The 23396-nt window shown below is 31.8% G+C and overlaps 2 long non-coding RNA genes across 2 annotated transcripts; one reads left to right on the forward strand and one right to left on the reverse strand.

The window, feature by feature from the left end:
- Positions 1–4: 4 nt before the first annotated feature.
- On the reverse strand, positions 5–4429 carry LOC127736694 (uncharacterized). The gene is made up of 2 exons (XR_007999135.1): positions 2118–4429; positions 5–1531 (listed from the first exon to the last, which is right to left on the reverse strand). It is a non-coding gene; the product is annotated as an uncharacterized LOC127736694 (long non-coding RNA).
- Positions 4430–5610: 1181 nt separating this feature from the next.
- On the forward strand, positions 5611–11120 carry LOC127736689 (uncharacterized). Its single transcript, XR_007999131.1, has 3 exons — positions 5611–7955; positions 8910–8994; positions 10124–11120. It is a non-coding gene; the product is annotated as an uncharacterized LOC127736689 (long non-coding RNA).
- The last annotated feature ends 12276 nt before the right edge of the window (positions 11121–23396 follow it).

Here is a 23396-nt window from a genome sequence, read left to right on the forward strand (position 1 = left end):
ATAGAAAAAAAAAAAAAAAAAAAAAAATATGCATGGGTGATGACGGTTTTTAATGTTTTTAAGAAAAAAAGAAAAAAAATCTTTGGGGTTTAATTATATCGTGATGCAGAAATGGGTCCATTATTTTATCTTGAATTTGGGATTAAATTATATCATGATATGGAATGGATACATTCTTTTAACTTGAATTTGGGATTTAATTATATCATGATACGGAATGGATACATTCTTTTAACTGGAATTTGGGGGATTTAATAATATCATGATACAGAATGGATACATTCTTTTAACTTGAATTTGGGATTTAATTATATCATGATACGGAATGGATACATTCTTTTAACTTGAATTTGGGATTTAATTATATCATGATACGGAATGGATACATTCTTTTAATTTGAATTTGGGGGATTTAATCATATCATGAAACAGAATGGATACATTCTTTTAACTTGAATTTGGGATTTAATTATATCATGATACGGAATGGATACATTCTTTTAACTTGAATTTGGGATTTAATTATATCATGATACGGAATGGATACATCTTTTAACTGGAATTTGGGGGATTTAATAATATCATGATACAGAATGGATACATTCTTTTAACTGGAATTTGGGATTTAATTTTATCATGATACGGAATGGATACATTCTTTTAATTTGAATTTGGGGGATTTAATCATATCATGGAACAGAATGGATACATTCTTTTTACTTGAATTTGGGATTTAATTATATCATGATACGGAATGGATACATTCTTTTTACTTGAATTTGGGATTTAATTATATCATGATACGGAATGGATACATTCTTTTAACTTGAATTTGGGATTTAATTATACAATGTATCATGATACGGAATGGATACATTCTTTTAATTTGAATTTGGGGGATTTAATCATATCATGAAACAGAATGGATACTTTCTTTTTACTTGAATTTGGGATTTAATTATATCATGATACGGAATGGATACATTCTTTTAACTTGAATTTGGGATTTAATTATATCATGATACGGAATGAATACATTCTTTTAACTTGAATTTGGGATTTAATTATATCATGATACGGAATGGATACATTCTTTTAATTTGAATTTGGGGGATTTAATCATATCATGAAACAGAATGGATACATTCTTTTTACTTGAATTTGGGATTTAATTATATCATGATACGGAATGGATACATTCTTTTAATTTGAATTTGGGGGATTTAATCATATCATGAATCAGAATGGATACATTTTTTTTACTTGAATTTGGGATTTAATTATATCATGATACGGAATGGATACATTCTTTTAATTTGAATTTGGGGGATTTAATCATATCATGAAACAGAATGGATACATTCTTTTTACTTGAATTTGGGATTTAATTATATCATGATACGGAATGGATACATTCTTTTAATTTGAATTTGGGGGATTTAATCATATCATGAAACAGAATGGATACATTCTTTTTACTTGAATTTGGGATTTAATTATATCATGATACAGAATGGATACATTCTTTAAACTGAATTTGGGATTTAATAATATCATGATACGGAATGGATACATTCTTTTAACAGGAATTTGGGGGATTTAATAATATCATGATACAGAATGGATACATTTTTTTAACTTGAATTTGGGATTTAATTATATCATGATACAGAATGGATACATTTTTTTAATTTGAATTTCGGATTTAATTATATCATGATACAGAATGGATACATTCTTTTAACTTTAATTTGGGATTTAATTATATCATGATACGGAATGGATACATTCTTTAAACTGGAATTTGGGGGATTTAATAATATCATGATACAGAATGGATACATTCTTTTAACTTGAATTTGGGATTTAATTATATCATGATACGGAATGGATACATTCTTTAAACTGGAATTTGGGGGATTTAATAATATCATGATACAGAATGGATACATTCTTTTAACTTGAATTTGGGATTTAATTATATCATGATACAGAATGGATACATTCTTTTAACTTTAATTTGGGATTTAATTATATCATGATACGGAATGGATACATTCTTTAAACTGGAATTTGGGGGATTTGATCATGAAACAGAATGGATGCATTCTTTTTACTTGAATTTGGGATTTAATTATATCATGATACGGAATGGATACATTCTTTTAATTTGAATTTGGGGGATTTAATCATATCATGAAACAGAATGGATACATTCTTTTTACTTGAATTTGGGATTTAATTATATCATGATACGGAATGGATACATTCTTTTAACTTGAATTTGGGATTTAACTATATGATGATATGGAATGGATACATTCTTTTAACTGGAATTTGGGGGATTTAATAATATCATGATACAGAATGGATACATTCTTTTAACTTGAATTTAGGATTTAATCATATCATGATACGGAATGGATACATTCTTTTTACTTGAATTTGGGATTTAATTATATCATGATAAGGAATGGATACATTCTTTTAATTTGAATTTGGTGGATTTAATCATATGAAACAGAATGGATACATTCTTTTTACTTGAATTTCGGATTTAATTATATCATGATAAGGAATGGATACATTCTTTTAATTTGAATTTGGTGGATTTAATCATATGAAACAGAATGGATACATTCTTTTTACTTGAATTTCGGATTTAATTATATCATGATACAGAATGGATACATTCTTTTAATTTGAATTTGGGGGATTTAATCATATCATGAAACAGAATGGATACATTCTTTTTACTTGAATTTGGGATTTAATTATATCATGATATGGAATGGATACATTCTTTAAACTGAATTTGGGATTTAATAATATCATGATACGGAATGGATACATTCTTTTAACTGGAATTTGGGGGATTAAAATAAACCCTTTAAAAAAGTGGGGGTATACTGTTTTACCTCTGTCTGTCTGTCCATCATTCAGTCTGTCAGCATCAACAATACAAGGATTTCTGAAATTTGGTTCAGTGTTGATAAAATGCAGCTATACTGTGTGATGCATTTTCAGATTCATCACTCAACAACTTCCTGTTAACCAAACACTTGTATCATTTACACATGATAGCTAAGGTGGAAATTTTCGTCACCTTTTTATCAGGAACTTCAATACAAGGATTTCTGAAATTTGGTTTCAGGGCTGATAAAAGTCAGCTATACTGTGTGAGGCGTTTTTGGATTCGCAACTCGACAACTTCCTGCGTACTGAAGTATATGTTGGGGTATCCTCAGTGGGCAGTAGCTCACAGTTTCACTTGTTTTACCATGATACGGAATGGATACATTCTTTTAACTTGAATTTTGGATTTAATTATATCATGATACGGAATGGATACATTCTTTTAACTGGAATTTGGAGGATTTAATTATATCATGATACGGAATGGACACATTCTTTTAACTGGAATTTTGGATTTAATTATATCATGAAACGGAATGGATACATTCTTTTAACTGGAATTAAATATAATTAAGAGTATACATTTTTATTTCTGAGGATTGTTTTGATATATGTAAGTGAACAGCAACCAACAACACAAACAAAAAAACGTCAAAAGATTAGTTAATACATTTTAAATAAAGATAAATAATGTTAATACCTTTTGTCCTTCATTTGGAAATTTCAGGATAAAATAATATGGATATTTATAAATGAAAAGGAATAATGATATATTCCCTTTAAATTTTAATAAAACCATAATTCATGTCTGATGTTAAAGATAAAGTTGAAAAATGGTGAAATAATTTTTCAAATTTTCAAATTTTAGATCAAATTGCCCTTAAAAATCAGACGTAGAACATATATGTATCAGCTATTCCTAAACCATTTTACAGATTTTTAAAGGAATTTTCAGAACAGAACATTTAAGATACCAATTTCGTAATGCAAGGTTTATCAGTATAATTTTGGGAATTTCCCAAAGTAAAGGATGTTAGTCTGAGAAAGATCTCCAACCCTTCCGGATACATTATTCTGACTCAGAGTCAACTAGACTTTGCTCTTACTTTTAAATACTACTTAAGGGAGAAGCAGCAAATACCCCTTTTAAAGTCTTTGGTTGGTCCATACATGGAATAGAGCCCTTTACCTCCAACACATCAGGCAAGCATAGGACCATTGAGGAGGTTATAATTGGTAGTGAAAAGTATTCTTTTTAAAATATTCATATTCATTTTATTTTTGTTTATTTGAAAATGAACTGTTACTCATTCTGTTGTTCAATTCCTAGTAGTAACAGAAAACACACATTTTTATATTTGGTTTAAAAATATTTAATTGAAAAGTATGTCTCCATGCAAAATTATCCATCCCTCTACAGGTTGTATCTTAATATAAAAAACATCTTATTCTTAAAGTATCAACACTAACCATTACTAACAATTGGTACTTAATTAAATAGGTTGGAAGGATGGAAGACGAGAGGGAGAGGGGAGGGGATAGGGGAGAGAGAATAGAGACTGATGGAGTGAGTTTTCAGATAAGGGTTTAAGGTACTAGTCTTGTAGAGGGATAGGTTTTTAATATCTTCTTTTAGAAAGAGAACTTCTTGTTAACAATATGAATATGAGTAGGAATACAAACCAATTTTTATTTTTGGTATGCAAATTCAGTCTGAAAGTCTTTGGTTTAAAATAATGGGTCTATTACATTTCAAAATTATTTCCAAGTCTGTAAAATTTTTGTGACCCCAGTGGCCGATCCAGGGGTTGGAGTTGGAACCCCCCTTTTTTTTTAATGATAATGCATTTGAATGGGGACATATATTTAAAACCCGCACTTTCTCCCCCTTTTTTTAAAGATTGCTGGTTCCGCCCCTGAACCCTTTCTCCCTTCCTATTTGGTAAAGACATATAAGATTGTGTCCATAGTACACGGATGCCCCATCAGCACTATCATTTTCTATGTTCAGTGGACTTTGAAAATGGAGGAAAAAACTCTAATTTGGTATTAAAATTAGAAAGATGATATCATAGGGAACGTGTACAAAGTTTCAAGTTGATTGGACTTCATCAAAAACTACCTCATCCAAAAATTTTTACCTGAAGCAGGACGAACGAACGGAGGCACAGACCAGAAAACATAATGCCCATAAATGAGGCATAATAAATGTTTGCATTGGAAAACTCCCTTAATAATTTGTATAACAACAGCCAGTCTAGCCTGTCATAATTCAGTAACTACAAGCTATTTATCTATTCTGGAAAGATATGACTGTTTCAACGCCACTTGTAGTACTCCTGGCTATTACAAGGCTGCCAGTTTTTATTGGTGGAAGCCATATAAATGGCACCTGAAAAAACACCGACCTTCAGTGTCTTTTAATGTTGTCCAAAGTTTCTGTTGAAATGTTTGTACTGGTTTGAGGTATTGCTGTTTAAAAGTGTAGATGTCTGAATAAACAAAAAACATCCTTTATCATGTTTTAGATTAAAAAGTAATAATATCCAAATTTCCAATTTAGTTTCAGCACAAACGTTAAAGATAATTGTTGCAGAAGCCCTTTTTATTTAAAGGAAACAATATAAGATTTTAAATTTTGAATCTTCCAAAATAAATCTTTGCAGTTTTGTAAAGTGGTACATTGTTAAATTTATAATTAAAAAAACAAATCTTTTCTAATAATAAGGGACATAACTCTCCAATGGTAAAAAAATACTAAACCCATCAAAATAATGTAAATGCTTAAAGCAGCTTTCAGATTTGTTAGTTTGTAAATACAAAATTAGCCTCCTCCTGGCCAAATGAAACTTAATTAACTTTGTGATAGAATTTTCCATGCCAAAAACTCTTTTATTGGATAAAAAATATGAAGTAAAAACAGTGACCTTTATAATCTTAAGCTTTTTTGGTACGTGAAAAAAAATTATCAGATACTTATTATTTGGCCACAACATTTAATAATTTTTTAGACACCTATTATCACAGAATATAATTTTTGCCATCTTAATTATATTGTTAAGTGTGTTGTTGGCATGCTGTCTCATTGAAATATACCTCAGATCCTCTTTTATCTTATTCAAGATTTTCAGAAAAGCAATTTAAAAATCTGTTAAAGGTTTATTCTCTAAATAAATAGAATAATTGGTCCAGTGATCAATGGAGAATGTAAACGAGATGTGGTAAAAATGCCAATGAGATGTGTTAATACAACTAATGAGATGCGCTTAGAATGCAAATGAAATGTGGTAAAAATGCCAATGAGATAAAGCTAAAGATATGTTGTAATAATGCTAATGAGATGTGGTAATAAATCTAATGAGATGTGGTAATAAAGCTAATGAGATGTGTTAATACAACTAATGAGATGCACTAAGAATGCAAATGAAATGTGGTAAAAATGCCACTGAGATGTGGTTATAAAGCTAAAGATATGTTGTAATAATGCTAATGAGATGTGGTAATAAAGCTAATGAGATGTGGTAATAAAGCCGATGAGATGCGCTAAGAATGCAAATGAGATGTGCTAAGAATGCAAATGAGATGTGGTAATAGAGCTAATGAGATGCGCTAAGAATGCAAATGAGATGTGGTTATAAAGCTAAAGATATGTTGTAATAATGCTAATGAGATGTGGTAATAAAGCCGATGAGATGCGCTAAGAATGCAAATGAGATGTGGCTATAAAGCTGATGAGATGTGGTAATAAAGCTAATGAGATGCGCTAAGAATGCAAATGAGATGTGGTTATAAAGCTAAAGATATGTGGTAATAATGCTAATGAGATGTGGTAATAAAGCTAATGAGATTTGGTTATGAAGCTGATGAGATGCGCTAAGAATGCAAATGAGATGTGGTAATAGAGCTAATGATATGTGCTAAGAAAGCTAATGAGATGTGGTAATAAAGCTAATGAGATGTGGTAGTAAAGCTAATGAGATGTGGTAATAATGCTAATGAGATGTGGTTATAAAGCTAAAGATATGTTGTAATAATGCTAATGAGATGTGGTAATAAAGCTAATGAGATGTGGTTATAAAGCTAATGAGATGTGGTTATAAAGCTGATGAGATGCGCTAAGAATGCAAATGAGATGTGGTAATGGGGCTAATGAGATGCTCTAAGAATGCAAATTAGATGTTGTAATAGAGCTAATGATATGTGCTAAGAAAGCTAATGAGATGTGGTAATAAAGCTAATGAGATGTGGTAATAAAGCTAATGAGATGTGGTAATAATGCTAATGAGATGCGCTAAGAATACTAATGAGATGTGGTAATAATGCCAATGAGATGTGGTTAGAATTCCAATGAGATGTGGTTAGAATGCCAATGAGATTTAGTAAGAATGCCAATGAGAACTATCCACCAGAGATTGAGCCACAAGGCTGCAAGAACTATCTTTCTTTCATGTGAATTTTGTGTATACTTTGTAAGCTCCCCTATAGCTGATAGTTAACATTTTCATCAAATTATGATTTAAATTATCCTTTCTTTAAATAAAATTATTTGGTTATTAAACTTTTTTAAATAAACATTGAAAAAGCTTCTAAATTTTCTGAAAAAATTACATTAAATAGGCACTTTTGAATTTTTTGCCTATTTAAAAAAAAATATACCAGTAATGGCACAAGGATAGAAGATGTGTGGAATCAAATAGGTAACAACTATAGTGATGATGAAATATTCTAATAATAACCAGTTTTTTAATGTCTTGACTTAATGGACTTATTGTATGATGATATATGCGACCAGTTAGAATAGTGGACAATGAAATATTCAAACATGGAACTGACTGAAGTTAATAGACTTAAAATTCAAAATTGAAACCAGCAAGTGAATTATTTACAACGGCCTTGGAACCAGCAAGTGAATTATTGACATTTATTTTGATGTGACCAGTATTCATGTGGATGGACAGTACTAGTGGACTATAAACTGATAAATCTCACAGAAAGGCACATCACAACTGAGTCTGAAGCTGTTACATACAAAAGACAAGGTAATTATACTAAAAAAAAATATGGCAACATTACTCTGATTACATGTTGCAATTAACCTTATAGCTCTTATTTTATTTTTGGTGTGTTAATTCACTGTGTTTTCAGAAAAGCTATCAAGATAAATGCATAAAGCCAAAGGTCTTCATTAAGATATTCTGATAAAGTGTACAACCAAATTTTTTTGCACCGGTAGTTTTTGCATTGGAGCAATAAAAAAAAAATTCATCCAGAAAATAGATTTAGTAATACAAACCCTACCACAATGAAGGATATATACACTTACTTGCTCTGAATAGAAAATAAAGGGATAAGCAGCTTTGACTCCACTGGTAGCGACTGTTGTGAAAAACTACTCATTACAAGTCAAAAATTGACTTGTAACATTAAAATCATGCATAACCTTAAAAGAAATAAAAATCTGAAACAGTACTTTAAGTTTGCACAGCCCAGTAAAGTACTTAGTGGAAAATTGTCCTACTTTGACTTATAATTAAAATTCCATATAAGCATTTTTAAGGATGTACTTAGGTGATACAAGGTAAAAATTAATAAATCAAGCATTTAAAATTGATACTTTAAGCTGAAAGAGTATTAGTTAAGGATCAAAATAAACTAAAAATATTGATAGGTCATGCAGCTCCTTTTCGAGATATTTGATTTATAAAATATGGCAGGAAAAGGCTGGCTCAGACTTTTACCTTATATTTGCATTGGTATAATTTGGGTCTCAAATCAAAAGATAAAAAATCAAGAATCTGCTTTAATTTTGTTAAATGACCTTTTATGAGCAATTAAGTCTTATATGAAAAAATAAATGGGTGTTATGGGGCAAAATATTTTACCTTGTATCGTATCGAAAAACACCAAGGAGTCCGAACATTTAACACAAATTCCAAAACCTCACCTAAGTACATCCTTAAGGATATGACTGTACATGATTTTTTCTTCTTCAGATATCCAGGAAATAAGAATTGTATGTGATCTATTTAAAGATCTTAGGACAGTAGGACCTGGAAGTACTATATTACCAACTTCAAGGTAAGTTTACAGTAAAAACAACTGCAATTATACAATGGAAACTTGATTATCATCATACCTTTTTTATCCATAATACTGTTAATATAAAAAAAGAGAGATGTGGTATGATTGCCAATGAGACAACTCTCCACAAGAGACCAAAATGAGACAGAAATTAACAACTATAGGTCACCTTACATCCTTCAACAATGAGCAAAGCCCTGAGCCCCACAGTCTTGACCAAAATATTTGAAAGTTTGAAATTTTGATAAGAAACATTGATACTAGCAAGTTTAAATACTCTCGTTTCTCAGTTATATGTTATGTTTAATGCTTATAAATGTGATGCAAAAATTATAATGGCATGGTAACTTTCCTTTAAGGTGGTATGGGAGAGTCTAAATTAAAAATGATAGAATTTGTTCATACTTTGCCAAAGCGTAGTAAATATTAAAATATGTTCAAAAATATTATAAAAACGTATGGTCACAGCACATTTGTTCAAGCTACAGGTTGTTACAAAATGACATATTGTGTATGGATTATACAGGAAAAAACATCATTATGTGATTAGAATCTAAACTAAATAATAGAATTGTAAAATAGAATACGAAAAGTTAGCTTTTAGAAAATGCTTTGAGAATATCAAAAGAAAAGATAGGGTCACAGTGCATTTTATCTGGCTAAAATTCAAAATAGCAAAATTCCAAGTAGATTCCTTCAGAAAATGCACTATTTCAGAGTTACTTCACTTAAAATGCCAATTTGAAATTATTAAAATTCAAGCAGAAATAATCTTGTAAAAATATTAATATTTATGAGTTATAATCTTATAAATTTGTTCTTTGAAATGCAAATTCACATAAGTTATCTACATTTCTGCATCTAATTTTGCTAACTTGATTGAAAATCTGGACCTTAGATTCTCTGTTTTTTACAATCCAAGATGGCGAAAGACAACCATACCACCTTAAGCATGTTCAAAATATGCATGATATATTGATCACTGGACATTAAGCATGCAACAATCAATCAATCAATCCTATATGTATATATGGTATGAATCACTTCTGACATATCAAGAATTAAAAATGTTATTCAATCAATTTAATTGCCATGTTTTAATTGACATTTTGTTGTTTCTTTGTAGATTAACTGAGCTTGAGAAATTACAAATCAACTGATACAGAAGAAGAGACTTTGCCATGTGGATGAACTTGGAAACAATTATTGACAAACAATAAAGTGTATTGGTATTCTTGTAAAAATCAATAGAGAGAGAGAGAGAGAGAGAGGAAGGATAGGAGAGAGTCAGTTGTAAAGATTTATGTCTTTTTAACCAGACATGTCGATTACATTAGAATTTCAGAGGCCTACAGTTCTCCCTTAAATGGTCATAGTTAATACATGAAGTAGTTAAAGTAGAGGACTTTAGTGTGACCAGTGAAAACAATCAGGCAGCTGCCATTGGTTTAAATCTCTTTTTTCGAAGATGTTTTGGTTACATTAGAATAAATCTGTAGGAATGACAAAAAAAATGTAAAAAAAGTAATTTGTGGTATTTTGTACAGTTTCATTATGCAATCTTGAATACATTTATGATTACTATTTATAAAGAAGTATTATCATTAGAATGAGGATGGAAAATGTTTAAACATTTATTTGAGACAGAGTTTTGCATTATTTCATTAAAATTATTAAATTCTTTTTGTGTGAATGAAGGACAAACAGGGAAAACAGAAGCTATTCTATGAATTTCAAATTGTATTTATTTACATTTGATTGATTAGTTGAAGATTAACTACAAGTATTCAGCATAGTACAAAATTAAGGATGCACTGCAAGTGTATATTATCTTTATAGTTATCATCACACTATGTCCAATCTAGATGTACAACACTCTTTTTTATAGTGTTCTGTAAATTATCAGGAACACCAGTTGTGATGAATGGGAAGACTGGCAGGCTGAGAAATGGGTATAAGGGGAGGGAATACCCCTGCTTATCTTTTCATACTGGTTAGTTCCTTTGGTAAAGGTTTTGTACAAATGTTGTTCATATCAGATGTATACGATTTGAAGAGAGTTGTTATTTGGAGCTCTGTAAAAAAAAAAAAAAGAAAGAAAAAAAAAGAAAAAAAAAAAAGAATTGTAATCAGAGTTCTAGATAATAACTGGGTGGTATGAAATGTGGGTTAAATATTTTCGGTATATTTACAATGATTTTTTTTTTTTTATGCATCTGATATTTTTTGTATATAAAATGTTTTGTTATTTTTTACAGAATTGCTTTAGTTGCCTTCCTGACTAACATTTATTGGTGAATGGAGAGACTAGCAGGCTGAGATTGAGGCGTAAGGGGAGGGATTACCCCTGCTTTTCTCTTCATACTTGTAAATTCTGTCACTGCACGGAAGGTCAACAATTAAGAATATATAAGTTATCATTTTTTTATGTATCAATGTAAGTTAGATAAGTTATATCAGATGTATATAAAGTAAGATGAAAGTATTCTTTAGAGCTCTGTAAAAAAAAAAAGCTTGTAAACAGAGGTCTAGATAATGCATTAAGGGGTTTGGTTTGGCATGGGGATTTCAAATTTTATTTACAAGTCGTCATCTACAAAAATGCATCTGATATTATTTGCCCCAAGCCCAATTTCGTGTCCCAAATATAATGACTACAGAATAATGGTGACAGCTTGGTCAACACCCTTATTTTAAGTTTGATTCACCCCTCCTTTCGTTGCCCACCCCACCCCACCCCCACCCTTTTAATAAGTAGTTATAGGTTAAGGTTTCTTATTGGGATTAATGATTGGATTGATTGATTTTAATTACGTGTCACAGAATTATTAAGATACTAATTTCTGTGTAACAAGATTAATCTCCAATATTTGAAGGTGTTTTTGATCAAGTTTTATTAAACTCAAAATGTTTAGTATTTCATCAGCTCTGTCGAATACAAAATAGAAATTTACCCCTATAGATATATCTGCATTTTATATGCTACGAAATTTTGCCTGTTTTACAAAGATTTATCTAACAAAATGAAAAACCCTGTCCATGAAATTGATTTAATTGAACTTTCACAATGTTGATAATAACCCTGTTTGTTCATGACAATTTTACATGTGGTAGTCTCGATGTAATATATAGTTCTTCCACTAACAACCCTGTTTGTTCATGACAATTGTACTCTTGAAATATCTGTTACAATTACACACCCATGCTTTTTCCCTATAGGGTTTTTTAATGCAGGGTGCATGTTTTTCTATGTTACCATATGTTTGTCTCTCTTTTTAATAAAGAACAATTACATAGAAATGTTTCTGTTTGTTGAAAAATTGAAAGGTCCTTATTTAGTTTCCTCTTCAAAGGTATGAGTTTGTTACAAATATCTTGACCCTAGGATAATTCATCAATTTTGATGACCGACTATGTCCTTGAGGCTAGGTCAGACATAAAAACTGGTATTTGCAGCTTCAATGCCAAGGACACAATCCATTTAGAAGAAGTACTTGTCTGTCATATTTGTTTTTCATAAATTATTTGGTTATAAATTAGTCTGTTAATTCTTGTTTGAATCATCTCCCCTTGTTTTGTCCTAGGGATTATATAGAAAACTTCCTGGTATACAGTATTGATTTTGCTCATTGTTGAAGGCTGTACAGCAACATTTAGCTGCTTATAATTAGCCTCATTTGAACTTTAGAGCACCTATAGACTAGTTGTCTCATCAGCAATCATACCACATCTTATTTTATAGACTGGTTGGCTGGAGTCTGAATATTAATTAAGGGTATGTTGATCTAGTTTGAGGTTAAAATGTCGAAAGCCACAGATCAAAAATGGAAGTGAAAGGTTTTTTGGGGAACTTCAAGGAATTATGCTGCAATTTAATCTGTATTTGGATTCATTGGCTAGTGGTAGTACGTTAGAGAACCACAACCTTCGACAGGAAAACTGACAATTATAGTCCATTAAGTTGAGTCAAGTGCACTTGTCACATGCAGGGTTCGAACTTACAACCTCTGCGTTGAAAGGCTAGTGATACAGTAGTTTTAACTACGACAACAACGCCACCAAGGCCTCACCTAAATTTGGATATATGTTATTTAAGGAGAAAGATCCTATCAAATATGATGTCAAGTTCAAGGTCACATATACGAAAACAAACTAAAAGCAGTGCAGAAGCAGTGTTTCGCACATAGAACCTTGCTAGGAAGTAAACTTAGATATGGTAAATCAATACATGGAAGACCCCAAATCATTTGTTAGTCCACATATAAAGGGTAATTCATTTCAGGACGGTACCTTTGGAACATTTCACAACAATTGAGACTATTTTTGTGGTATGATTTCAACAATAGTTTACGTATTATATAAAATGCTATTCCGAATTATTCCATATGTCAAAAAAAAAACATGAATGATTCCCAATTATTGGAGAGCCAACACATGAAACATCTATGCTTAGATTACATGTATAAGTTTGCTAATAAGTCAATTCAAGGAGAACCACAATTGGTAGGTCAGTGGTATTTGATATGCAGTTGTATTAGCATTAGCACATATCAAGTTCATCGAGATTATTTGGCCCTGCCCCTTCAGTCATGGTCTATTGACTTAGAAACTTGAGCTGAATTTACATGTTTTGTGATTGTCTGCAAGGTGATCCATCTCATTTCCATGGCTTTTTTTTGGCCCAGCCCCCTCAGTCCTTTAAATTGCATAGTTTACATTTTGAAGTTGTGATTAGATCAATTTATGATTACTGTAAATTCAGAAACTATTGTGTGCATTTATTATTGAGATTTTGTCAGTTTAGACTTAAATGCGATTTTAATTTTTACGAATTTGAGAAAAATCCTATTTAATTCATATAAAATATTTCAAAATGCGAGATTAAATTATTGGGTTTACAACTTTTTCGCAATAATAAAAACCTCGCAATAATTTCTGACTTTACAGTAACCAACAACACTAAGTCAATGATATTTAGTATGCAATTGTAATAGCATTCCCTCTTATATGGCCCTGCCACCCATAGTTTATTGACTTGGAAACTTTTGCATTGTTTAGATGTTAAAGTTTGTGTTTGTCAGTTTAAAGGGAACTTACATATGAGAAGTCAATGGTATTTGGTATGCAGTTGTATTGGCATTTACAATTTTCAAAGAGGTTATTCAGCCCTGCACCTTCAGTCATGTAAAAAAAAGATGTGGTATGATTGCCAATGAGACAACTCTCCACAAGAGACCAAATGACACAGAAAATAACAGTTATAGGTCACTGTACGGCCTTCAACAATGAGCAAAGCCCATACCGCATAGTCAGCTATAAAAGGCCCTGAAAATGACAAATGTAAAACAATTCAAACAAGAAAACTAATGGCCTAATTTATGTACAAAAAATGAATGAAAGACAAATATGTAACACATCAACAAATGACAACCACTGAATTACAGGCTCCTGACTTGGGACAGGCGCATACATACAGAATATGGCAAAGTCAAACATGTTAGAGGGATCTTTTGCTTTTTCAGTATTTTACTAATAGATTAACTTAGCTTTTTGCAGTGAATATTTACACAGTATCAGTCTGAAATTATTTTTTTTTTAATAAAACTCCTTATTTTTGCTCTAAAATCTGAACATTTTTAAATGTGATGATAATTTGATGAAGGCATATGTTATAATGTCTAATTGTTTCTGTTAAAGAAGATTTTAATCGATTGCATCATAAGTGGTGTAGTTGTGATGTCGATAATGTAGGGAAGTTCATTATAAACTGATTTTTGGCATAATTTTGCAAAATTTATGACCGCATTTTGAAAAAAATTAACAGTGGCCACCTACATCAACAAATACTTATGTTAGAATATTCCTCATTTACCAAATTTTTTAGTTTTCACCATAATTTCAATAGGCGAGGGGTGGTGCCACATATAAAATCTTAAAACATGGGTTAAAAAGGTTGTAAATCTCTTGAAAAAAATATGATTTGGTGAATCAACTCATTTGTCTATCTGTCGAGATGAAGAAACCATATTATGAGTTCATTACTTTGAAGTTAATGTAGTCTGAAATTTGCCAAAAATTTTTTGACATGATTATTTAACCGGAAAATTACATTGAGCTGAATGCAGACCTGACTGAACTGTTATATTAATTTAACTCCCACTAGATAATATTCTTTGCACAGAAATAGATTTTTAATTGGGAAATGGACTTTTAAATGTTATTGTCTACCAAGTTTGAAGCAAGATGAAGGGAAGTCCTAATGAACTACTGATATGATATACATACCATTATCTTAGTCTGTCCATATCAATGATTTTGCCATATCCAAGGATTTGTATAGTAAGAAGGTTCTTTTACTATACAAATCCTTGCTATATCTATCTGCAAATGTGCACCCCACAAGTCACTGTTTTATGCGATTAATTTATTGGGTATCATAGCATAATATACAGAATGGCATTCTTAATTGCCACCAATTGTTTGTGGGAAGAATTTGTAAAATAACTTGTTACAATGTTTGCCAAAATCTACCATAATCCTTAAAACTTTTAAAACAAATAAAAACAATAAAAATAAATTAAAGAATAACACACCTTTTCCTGTGAAGAAATGTGTTTACATTAGAACAAAATATGGGGGCCAAAATGGAATCATTAATAGATTCTGTGATAAAAAAAACTCTAGAAAAGAATAGTATACAGACTAAGGTTCTTAGCGTGAGAAAAGACTTTTAAACAGTATAATTCAAATTCTAAAACAGTCATATAAATCATAACAAAGAGAGACATATGATATACTACTTTCATCCATCCATTCTCACAACTGTCATTCTGATTGGGAATGATTCATCAGGAAACCAATATAATCATAAGTCAGTTGACCTGTTATGTACAAAGAGGGATAACTCGAACATTTTTTTTAAAACATTTTAACACCACAGAGCATATAAACAGAACACATTAATTTATATAATGTATCTAACTGTTATTAGTAAAGGCTTGGGTAAAGATTTTTTTTATATATTTTACAGACTACTGCTTACATAGCGACAGACGAATATATGTAGCTGTTACTTCCATTTTAATTTGGGTATTTTTTCCAAACAAAAGGGTAACCTATTTTACAACTGAGAACAAATTGACTTATCTGGTAATACTTCTAACAGTCAGATATATATACAAACAAAGGAAGAAAGATAAGTTACCGATCATGATGCCAGTGGTGTCACCTTTGGTCTGATATTGGCGAATTTCTGATTTTTTTTTTTACCAAATCATAAACTCCAGGAACTGTCAAAATGGCTTAGCTGTTTAATTCACCTTAATTTTGACCCTAACCGCATTATTATACTTCAATTTTGATTATAAAAAAAGAAGGCGAGACATTTCAGCGTGTGCACGTGTGTTCAGCATAATCTATAAAGATCCGGAACATGTGAATTATCTCTAACGAGAAAACCAACGACCTGATTTGTGACAAAACAATTATACACTACAAAAAAAAACAATTACGGCAGACAACAAACAACGACCACCAACGAACAACAGAATCCTGACTTGGGACAGCACATACAGAATGTGACGGGTTTAACATGTTTGTGAGCCTCTAACCCGCCTTCTTACCTTGGAAATTTGTGTAACAGTACAACATAAACGGCAAAAAAGGCTCGCTTCATTCAGGAACTTTCTAAACTATTTAATATAGAAAGTCCCTGCTTCATTAGATATGTCGTAAAACTTAAGGGGAACGATAAGAAAGCCACGCAAAGCTCATTTCCCTTGAAGTTATTGTTAAACTTACACATTTTTTAAAACGTTTTCAATCCACACTAAAATTTAAAGCTTGGTATCGGTACTTTGAGTATGCAGCATCAGTATGTCATATTTCTGGCCATATAATTACCACTTTTAATTATATGCTTAAAGATGGCGCCACCGCAAGTTTGAAACATTTAGGAAAACAAATTGTGTAACCCCTCCTAATTATATAAAGATGATCATTCATAACAAAAACAAAAACTCTTTAAGAAGTTTATAGGGTCTGCATTCTCTTTCAAATAAAAACTATTTCGCGGTGTTTATTAAGGTCTTCGATGCAAGTTTATACATTAACATGTAAAGTTTAAGATTGTGTCAAGCCCCTTTTAAAATCGAAGTTTGATAGATGTTTGCAAAATATGGTAAAACCATAAATCCCATCAGTTAGGCTCTTTTACATTAAAAATCAACGTTGTTTCATAACACAATTTTCAGGTAGTCTTCATTAATGAAACAAATGTAGTATAAGGGAGGAAGAAAAATAACTACTGAACCTCACATATTGTAAACTCATAAATTACAATCGACAGGACAAACTGATATAAATAATGTAGGTATAGATGTTACACACAAAGATTCACATTTAATTCAAATATAGAACTGATCAGTTTATTTCAGGACGCAAAACTGTATATCTACAGAACACGACAAGAGAGGCGAAAGATACCAAGGGAAATTCAAACTCATAAGTCGAAAATAAACCGACGCCAGGGCTAAAAAGGTAAAAGACATATAGACAAACAATAGTACAAAAACACAACATAGAAAACTAAGGAATGAACAACACGAACCCCACCAAAAACTGGGGGTGGGGTGTGTCTTAGGTGCTCCAGAAGGGTAAACAAGATCCAGCTCCACACGTGGCCCCGTCATGTTGCTTATGTCCACATACGGGGAAAGATAAGATATGTATTTATCAAATACTTAGAGCATGGAAGTAATATTGAAAGGAATAACTACAACGCCAGTTCAAAGGTTTCATCTGCGTTACCGCCCATCTTTCGATAACTCGTTAATTGGTTTAATATATGGCATGGTAATTGACTCTCGGCATGTGATCGATCAAATCACTGACACTTTTCGGTCGTTTTCGTGTTCACGGAAATTACGAACAGACAAGTTGTCGTATATACGTGCGAAGTAACCCGAATAGTCCACTCGTTACATTCCGCTGATGTACGCTGCCGAATAGAGTAATTCGTTCAATGTTGATTTTAGTCTAATTTTCCTATTTCTGTTTATTTCGATCTTAAAAACTGGAGAACATGGGTGGATCGTTTTCAATTTTAATATTTACAGATAGTTAAGACGCCATTTCTTAAAAATTTAAGAATATGATTGTACAAAAAATATGTTTTATTAAATATGAATAATCCAAGTCATGCGTGTATACCAGTCAATTAAAATATTCACAAACGTTTCTATTCTTTAAACTAATTCGTATAAATGAATTTGCGATTAGGCAGATAGGGTCAAACTCATTTTGTCTGTTTGTTTTTATTTTAGCTGTAGCGTGTTATATATTAAATGTATAAAAACACTTTTTAAAAATAGATATTTACGAAATTATTAATCCGATTTTAATTGTCCAGTTTCAATAATGTAATCAATGACATTTATTACATATATACATAAATTTAAAATACTTGAAAGTAAATATCCTTTTTTAAATCTCGATAAACTTTGCACATTTCAACAGTAAAAAAATCTATGTCTTCATTTGTCTTCATTATTTTGTTAAACATCATGTGAAACCTGATCGCTTCGTCGGTATTACCTGTTTTACTCGGGATCCGCTTTCAATCGGAAAATACTTTTAGACCAGTTTAAAACGAACGGTAAAAAGCAAAAATATGCAAAAATAAATACAATTTTCCATGTTTAACTGCTGTAGTGTAAACAATTCTCGTCCGTTTTTTAAGTTTTTTACATCATTCGATTTCTTTTTGAAGGTAGAAGTTTTATATGATACAGCGCCACCTTGTTAATTAATAAACTAGGATTTATCACACAGGTGCTTTATAATTACCGTACTCGATAAAATCACGTGACTGATAAGAAATACCAGATGCCATTTTACAACCGCGGTATCACAGATAGTAACCAAAGGGGTCTTGCCGCTGAGACTATAATTGGATAAAATCATATGACTTTAGTACAGAGCTCTGCAGGCCATAAATACATGCTAATTAGTCGTTGTTATTCCTCTCAATATTACTTCCATGCTTAGAGCAAATAACTTATACATTTTTCAGTATGATAAAACCATTAAATTTATGTAAATTCATTATTTTCCACAATGGTGCTTAGTGGGCTGATATGTACCGATTTTTAGGTTGTCTGTACATTGATAATGTAAAATATCAGCTGCGAGTCACAATTTTATTGAAAATTATAACAAAGTAGGACAGACAAAATATTAGGAAACAGGAAAATATATTTTGAATAATGCAAAACAAATGATACGATAAAATGCATTTTTTTTTTCAAAGTTGAAAAAATAGATTTTGTATGTACTAATTTTTCTGCTGAAGTATATTATAAAATACATGTCATTTTTTCATATCAGAACCTTCATCGCCCCTCGCTTATTCGTCAATATAAAAATATGTTTTACTGTTGTTTTTCTCCTCTGTTGAGCATATGATTAAAGATTTCCTATCAAATGTATTACGTTTGGCGTCCGTTGTAAACTTTTTCCCTTTTTGAACTTCTACTTGAGAACCACTTTAAAGGATCAATTATATATATATTAAACTTTTATTTTTCTCCATTGTTGAAGTATATATGATAAAAAGATCATAATACGTAATTTTTCATTTTTCATATCGGATGGATTTCAGCCCTAGGTCAATATCAGCCCTCCAGCCTTAAGCTCTTGGGCTGAAATTGAACCTTGGAATGATAATACAACTGATATGAAAAATGCCATGTAATAATCTTGTAATATCAGGACCATAGACAAAATTATACAAGGCACCCCAAAACGGAAAAGGGGAATGTGTCAAAAATACAAAACAACCAGATAGCAGAAAACGGACAAAGGCCACAATGGGTCTACAGCGCAGCGAAAAAATACCGCACTGGAGGCGGAATTCAGCTGGTCCCTAAACACTAATGTATACCAGTTCGAGGACATGGACGCAACTTTAATTCCGAAACATACAAATGAACCAAAATAAAAAAAAAAACAACACATAACACTTGAAAAGGCTAGAGGTTCCTAACTTGGGACATGCGCAGAAAAGGATCTCAACCAGCCCCTATACCTCTAGCCAATGTGAAATAAACAAACCCATACAGCAAAACGCACAGAAAAAATAAGTAAAAAGTAATCGGAGTCCGATGTTAGAACAGGAGACAGAAAAAATAAACAACAATGATATTTCGATGGCACATAATTCTTTTCAAAATTGTTCATGGGCACTGATTTCCGAAGTTGTCATTGCTGATATAAACCTTACATATATATAGATATAGGAAGATGTGGTATGAGTGCCAATGAGACAACTCTCCATCCAAATAACAATTTATAAAAGTAAACCATTAAAAGTCAAGGTACGGCCTTCAACACGGAGCCTTGGCTCACACCGAACAACAAGCTATAAAGGGCCACGAAATTACTAGTGTAAAACCATTCAAACGGGAAAACCAACTGTCTAATCTATATAAAACTAGATGTGTCAAAGCGACACGAATGGCCCGGTCTCAAAAAGTTGAAAAATCTGCAATTTCAATAACACATGTGGACACAAACATGATGGTAATCTCACATATCAAAATCAGCTCAAAATCTGAAGGCATATAGAAAAATTTCCATATAACTGTGATTTTCAACAATTTTCATAATTGTAAACCCTTAATTTTGGCAAAAATTAGCAGAGTGGAACGAAACTTAAACTTGATCTGTAACTCATCATGGTTAGCTCACATACCAAAAATCAGCCTAATATTTGAAAGCATTTAGAAAAAAGGTCCGTATAACTGTGATTTTCAAAAAATTATCAAAGTCCCAAAAACCGAAATTAAGGCAAAAAATAGCCGAGCGGAACGAAACTTAAATTTGATCTGTAACTCATCATGAGTAACTCACATACCAAAATTCAGCCCAATATCTGAAAGCGTTTAGAAAAAAAGTCAGTATAACTGTGATTTTCAACAATTTATCGAAGTCCATAGCCCGTAATTTCGGCAAAAATTAGCCGAGCAGAACAAAACTTAAACTTGATCTGTAACTCATCTTGGTTAACTCACATGCCAAAAATCATTCCAATATCTGAAAGCGTTTAGAAAAAAAGTCTGTATAACTGTGATTTTCAACAATTTATCAAAGTCCAAAGCCCGTAATTTCGGCAAAAATTAGCGGAGCGGAACAAAACTTAAACTTGATCTGTAACTCATCATGGTTAACTCACATACCAAAAATCAGCCCAATATCTGAAGGCGTTTAGAAAAAACTCCGTATAATGGTTTGTTGCGGAATTACGGAATTACGGAATGACGGAATGACGGAATTATGGAATTACGGAATGACGGACAAGGGTAAAAACTATATGGCACCGACAACTTCGTTGCAGGGCCATAAAAACGAGAAACGAGAAACACGAATAAATTACATAAACAAACGACAACTACTGTACATCAGATTCCTGACTTAGGACAGGTGCAAACATTTGCAGCTGGATTAAACGTTTTAATGGTACCAAACCTTCTCCCTTTTTCTGAAACAATAGTATAACATCACAACATAGAAAAACACACGATAAAATATCAATTGGAAGGCTTAACTCAATCAAAAAACGTAAATTAACACACTATGACCGAATAAATTTGATCTGCGATACCTGAATGCAAATACATAGTTAATAAAATTATTAGGGATATATACATTTTTAAAATATATATTTTGCAAGAAATTATCACATGAGATCACTTAATATTAAATGAACTTGAAATGAAATATTTCCAAGAGGCATAATTCTTTTTAAAAATTAATCGACACTGATTTCACAACTTATTCGAGACATTGCTGATGTAAACCTTTGATATTAATTTCATTGCATTCTGCATGGCAAGAATTGTACACATGAGAGCATTTGCGATGCAGTTTCCATTATGATATTAATAATATTCCCAAGGCGCATATAGCTCTTTTAAAAATAATTGATCAATACTGATTTTTCTTACTTGTCCGAGACATTACTAATCAAAACCTATGATATAAGCTTCATAGAATTCTGGAAATAATTGTAGGGGCTCCCACAGGGTACCCCCTCAGGTCGCAAGGTCGCTTTTAAATCCATTTAAGTCATTGTTGTGTCGATTCTTGTGTTATTAAACCAGGGACATATATGTTCCTGATTAAACCTTTTAGTTTTAAATCAGATATTTGGACATTTTGCTGTGCCCTTGGGTTCGGTTGTTCTTGTTTTGTTTGAGGCCATCCAGAGATGGCTGTCTGTAAGTGGGGAGTTCCTGTTCTATTGAAGGTCGTGTCGTCAGCTCTAGGTTTATTATTGTGTGGCATACAATGATCAATATGTGATGTCTTCGTGCCATTAACCCATATCCGTTCTTTTCCATATTGAGACCAAAACAGGACTTGAACTTTTCGATTTTTCAGAACAGTAGTTTCAACCAAACATTCAGTATTTCACTAATCCAACACAATATTCATATTGAGCAACTCCCCAGAACTCTTATAAAATCACCGGGGATGTAGAGTTGGATTTACCTACTGAGATACTTTGAATACGATCTATAGACTGATGGCAACAAGGAAATGTCTTGAAGACAAGGGTGTCCCGCTCGGCGCTTATTTCCATTTTCGATGGAACTCCCCCATTTTTACAGTTGTTAGTCCATATCATGATAAATAAAGAGTACGGTACAAATTTCAAGAAGATTCGACTTGAAACTTTTTAGGAAATCATCTTAAACGCAAAGGTAAACCAAAGTGTAACTGACGAACGAACGGATGGACAAACAGACCGAAAAACCATATTTACCACAACAATGTTGTCGGGACATGAAACTGATCATCAACCTTACTTGGATACATTTGTCTCTTTGGAACACACACAGAGACGCTAGTAGCTAGTGCCCTATGCGCTAGTGATGACCATCGCCCATAGTGTCCATAGTGTATTTGAAGCAATAACCCAGACCAACTTAAATCTTTTTAAGAAACAAAAATGGTTCAAAACTGATCATAACTTGACAATTTGATAGCTTATCAGGCTCTAGAAACAAAGAAACGAAGACTTCTAACCGACTATAGATACAAGAAGGGTCACAAATAGTTCAAAATTGATTATTTGAAAGCTGCATGTTGATTTAAGATGAAAATCGAACTTAACTTGTACTTTATAGTGCTAAACAATTGGGAACAAATGAAATAAATCTTTGATCCCTTCTCAAGTTTTCATCTGGATACCACCATGGGACGGTCAGACAGATGGAAGTACGGACGGCCATGATACTCAACCATGTAATACTTCTCTACTGCGTGTATTGGAGAATAATAAAGTAGACAAAAGTTTGACAGATGGCCGGAAAAACAGTATGGCTGACCATGGTTGG

Source organism: Mytilus californianus, unplaced genomic scaffold (genome assembly GCF_021869535.1).
Source record: "Mytilus californianus isolate M0D057914Y unplaced genomic scaffold, xbMytCali1.0.p SCAF_35, whole genome shotgun sequence".
In the NCBI taxonomy this organism is placed as follows: Eukaryota; Metazoa; Mollusca; class Bivalvia; order Mytilida; family Mytilidae; genus Mytilus; species Mytilus californianus.